The sequence below is a fragment of the Apostichopus japonicus genome, chromosome 6, assembly GCF_037975245.1.
Source record: "Apostichopus japonicus isolate 1M-3 chromosome 6, ASM3797524v1, whole genome shotgun sequence".
NCBI lineage: Eukaryota > Metazoa > Echinodermata > Holothuroidea > Aspidochirotida > Stichopodidae > Apostichopus > Apostichopus japonicus.
The window spans coordinates 7543575-7548538 of NC_092566.1; the positions used below are offsets into that span (position 1 = coordinate 7543575).

The 4964-nt window shown below is 40.5% G+C and overlaps 1 long non-coding RNA gene across 1 annotated transcript in view; it reads left to right on the plus strand.

Moving 5' to 3' along the window:
• The first annotated feature begins 158 nt into the window (after window positions 1-158).
• The window catches only part of LOC139968848 (uncharacterized), a 190391-nt gene continuing 185585 nt past the window's right edge, over window positions 159-4964 (plus strand). Inside the window, exon 1 of the long non-coding RNA XR_011793556.1 lies at window positions 159-3228. This is a non-coding gene — a long non-coding RNA (uncharacterized lncRNA). The remainder of the gene's footprint in view (window positions 3229-4964) is intronic.

The window sequence follows — 4964 nt, forward strand, 5'->3', positions numbered from 1 at the left end:
TCAGATGAAGCATTGTTCCTTCTTGTGCCTTCGTAATCTTATTTAAATAATCTCTTGCATACGCCAATGCTATTTACCTCAGGAAGAAGTCAAAAGCTGATATCTTGTCAGCTATAACATCACGTTAATTTGCAGGTAAAGCTATAATAATAATAATAATAATAGGAATTTACAAAGCGCAAAATGCAAATGCAAATGACTTTAACGAAATATCCCGTGGAACGCCGGTGAGAAAAGTCTGGCTGGAAGACCTGAGCGTCCTGGACGGTGTGTAAGGGTGAATAAGTTCTGACAGACACACTGGAGAGTGTCCGACGTGTATAGCATTAAATGTCATCAGAAGAATGTTTAAAGAGATGCGCATCTTAACAGGAAGCCAATGTAAATCTTTTAAAATAGGTACTATGTGATGAGAACGAGGGACACGAGAGATGACACGAGCAGCAGTGTTTTAAACCCGTTGGAGCTTGGAGATGTCTTTGTATGGAAGGCCGTAGAGGTGCTAGTTACAGGTGCCTAGTTACAGGTGCCTAGTCTAGTATTGATAAAAGCATAAACTAACCTACCGGTGGTGTCAGTGTCGAGAAGACGTCGGATTCTGCTGATCTTTCTAAGAGAGAGCTGTATAAGCATTTTTACAAACTTGATCTACATGGCTACTCATGATTCAGAGAAGGATCCATAACGATACCTAGATTTCTCGCTTTTTGTGATGTCATGATAAGAGATTGTCCAATCCTGAATGCAGGCGGAGGGAGAGGTTTAGTGCAATGGGATCGGAAATGTAATATTTCAGTTTTAGAGTCATTTAAGACAAGTTTGTTTGATAGGCACCATGATTTTATATCCATGATGCATGCTTCAAATTTCGAGATGGCAGACGCACGATCAGCTGGTTCGAAGGTAACATAAAGTTGTGTACCATCAGCGTAAACAGCACTAGAGACACCATGCTAAGCTATCAGGTCATGGCGGAGCATTAAATAAAATGAAAACAAGAGGTCCAGCCATAGAACCTTGAGGAACACCACTGGAAAGCTTGTGAGATTCAGATTTAACATTATTAATCTAAACAGATTGGTTCCGATTTCTCAGAAAGGATGATCTCCAGTTCAGAGCGGTGCCACAGATACCAGATATGCCAGAGAATATACGAAAGCAAAGGTGCCATCGTCATATATTGTAGCAAATGCCGTAAGGAAAACTTCCTTACGATGATCAAGTGTACATAAAATATCGTTTTGAACCTTCAAAAGGGCAATCTCGGTGCTGTGGTAAGGACGATATGCAGACTGCATTTTTGCTTAGAGATTATTGTCACAAAGAAATGTCTGAAGTCTTGGGAAACGGCAGCTATATCATCTGTTAAGTATTTACAGAGCTATCCACCACTTGGTTGCGATCGCAGTACAGCCATTTCCTTTCTGATGAGGGAAACCGATCAGAAAGCACACTACCTTGCATGTTATCACCAGGGATCATCTCATCAATTTCATTCTTAACGATGCAGGATTTTTTAAATGTATATCACATAAGTAATGAGCTGCAGATTGAACTTACTGGGAAACAGATAAACAAACTTCGAGCTAGAATATGTTACGTATCGATTGTGTCAGGAAATGTCCAGAAGCCTTTCGGCTCATAAAAGAAAACTAATGAAGTAGGTAACCAGGTGCGTATCCAGGGGGGCGTTGGGGGCGCGCGCCCCCGGGTAAGGAAAAGAGGAGAGAAAAAAAAGAGAAGAAAAAAGGGAAAGGAGGGGGAAAAAAGAAAAGGAGGAGAGGAAGGAAGGGAAAAGAAAAAGAAAAAAAGAGAGAAAAAGAAGAAAAGGAGGGAGTAGAAGATAGCCAAGACCTCGGGAAGAGAAAGAGGACCGCCCCCTCCCCCGAGCAAATTTTCTTTACGACATCGCTAGTAATTTCAAAATAGACAATGCTTAGATGCAACTTACAAGGCCTGGTAAGTGTCATCTGGGAGGCATTTTCGGCCAAAATTTTTCTTGTACGCTTCGCGCCAACCCATGGTGGCGCTTCGCTTAAATAGTTTGCCTACAGGCTTCGCCCCTCCCTTGGCAATTACTCGCTACACGCCTGTTCGAATTTGTAAAGCAAAGAGCGATATAACATCATATTAGTGAGCATTGAAATGCATGTTCCACGATGAACAGCCTCAAAAAACTGTCTATGTGTGTATTCAAGGCGTAGGAGCCCAATTGGATTTGGGGCTGTAACGACTTCAAGGCCCGAAAAAGAGCCGAAATTTTTCGCGCGCAAGGCGCGCGTTCAACATATCGATGCCAATATCATATAAGCAAGCATCGGTCATTACATTGCATGGCATCGTGTACCTTACGGTCCGTGAAAGTTGCACAGTATACCGCCGGATGCTAATGTAAACAACCAAATGTCTTATGTAGATGGAGAAAAAGCATACAGATCCATTTATGTCAAAACTCTCTTTTACAAAGGTAATGTCGGCCAAGCTTAGAAATTTATTTTAATTACCAAGGAGATCATTTTTAAGCTATTCATTGCTATTTATTTTTCTTTCAGTAGGTGCCCGAAAAAAATGGGAAAAAATTTGGTTGCGGGGGGGGGGGGGGGGGAACTGCAGCCCCCGCCTTCTACGGGACCTACGCCTATGTGTGTAGTGTTCGGTTTCGATATACCTGATATCGGAAATATCTGGTATTTTTCATTTTCTTCAAGTTTTATAATAGCCATTATAAGAGGTTTTAATATTTCTACACCGATAAATTAACTGTGTCTGAATTTTCGAAAATTTCCTGACCAACATTTTTTCTATATTGGTTGTCCATAGATTGAATTTTGTGCAACATTATGGGTATGTTTTGAAGTGATTTAAGCCCATGAAATATTGGGCTTAAAACCTTGAAAAGTGGGGGTGTCAGATATTGTGGGCCGTGACGTAGAATCACCTACAAAAGCAATGATCCATAGGACATGCAATGAGGTCGAACATGATGAGTGACTGGTTACAATCTTCAAAAAGGTTATGGATGGAAAAAAACTTTTGGGAAATACTTGGTTCTCAGGCAAAAGTGTACATCTGGTTGGTCATTTTCAAGCCCGAGAAGTGCCATTTCCGGTGATCTGGGGGGTATCAAAACCAAAAATTTTCTTGTACGCTCCGCGCCAACCGATGGTGGCGCTCCGCTTAGATGGTAATTCGCGCCCCCCGGGTTAGAAAATCCTGGATACGCGCCTGGTAACCATGGCGATATAACGACGATACATGGCTCTGAGAAAAATATACATTCTATTCCAACCATTGAAGTAATTACCATGTCAAGGAACCATACCACACTTAAAGAAGTGTACGTTTCCGTGAAAATTTAACCATCCTCGGAAAAATCATCCTAGAGGGACTTGTTGAAGTGACGTCATCGTCATGCTTTCTTACGCTTGTATGTTGAAGGGGATGAAGTAATCTACTTATTGTCTAAAACCTCTGGAGGATTAAGGTGATTATGGCGTTTTCAAAAATCTTGTGTGAAGCAGGAAAATTCTGCAGCGGTATCTGACCGATGGGTTGAGGGTATTATGCTAAACTTCGACCTCCTCTAGCTCAAAATCTGAACATCCATTCATTTGTGGCAAAATTTGAATGTGGTATCATAGCCCAAGACATCACCTATCTTATGGTGCACATGACATGCCAGCCTAAGTGACGAATTTAGTTTTTGAGCGAATGGAGCAATTATTTGTCATTCGAGACGTACACCTATAAAAATGCTCGGGAGTTCAACGATCGTATATTCGCTAAGCGCTACTATGTACAAAACGCCCTCCATTTGTCGACTATTAAGCAGCGCCGCCATCTCTGCTTTAAGGAAATGAAAAATGAACGGAAGACACATGTTTAAGATCATCACTCAATAGCAGCGTGCTACATTGACTCATAAATTTGATCAAATTATTTATTTTGAAAAGATTATACTATCTTCTAAGTGGAATTTGTTTGAACTTAAACGTTCAACAGATATGACAAAAAGTTAATAAATCACACTCACTCTCGATTCCTATATACGTCACAGGCATTTTGACCCCTCCATCCCGCATCACCATACCCCTGTAAAGTGTTCTATCCAGCAACGTTAGAATAGGTTAATCTGCCCAGTGGCGCATAATATTATACAGAATATGAACCATCTTTGAATAGTGTATTTATTTTGTCTTTCTAATTATCTTTCTAATACGCAATCAAATATAGTAAATGAAAATTTTGGAACGGGATGTACATCTGAATCATTATGTCGAGTAAGTGTTGAACTAATTTTGTGGATTTTGACCTTCACATGTCCTACTACCCCTCGATGTTGGTGCCCCCCCCCCACTCCCACACCCTCATCTCCACATGGTCAACCCTCTTTCACTGCCCTGCTCCCTGGAAAGGGATAAACCCAAAACAAGATTAACGTTTGAAACACAATTTTTCTATATGAATTTGTGTTCATTATACTGTAGCTAACGTATTTACCAAATTTTCAAATAGATTGTTCCTAATATTTGGAAAAGGTGCAAGTTTATACGGAATCAAAGTATTTATACTTGACTCTATATGGTAAAGTTCAATTATGCCGCCATTCCATTACAAACACGGACTAACTGATTCCTAACTCTACAATCATTTTGTGGTCAGTGCTGTTGTGAAGTAATTAATCACACAATCAGGAAGACATACCCTCCACCATGTCAGCCAACCTGTGATTTTGAGATTGCTATGAAGAGTGTATGTTCAACTGTAATCCACCAGCCAGCCATGTAGAGATGATGAAGCTGGACTACGAAAAAAAAATATCGCGGCCTGGATGGTTAAAATTAATTTCCGCCCTCAACTTCAAATCACGGCAGTTATATTACTCTGTTATCTAGCATAATCACTGATAGTTAGTACTGGTCACCTGCAAGATTATTGTAAATCAGGTTTGTTGAGATGATCAA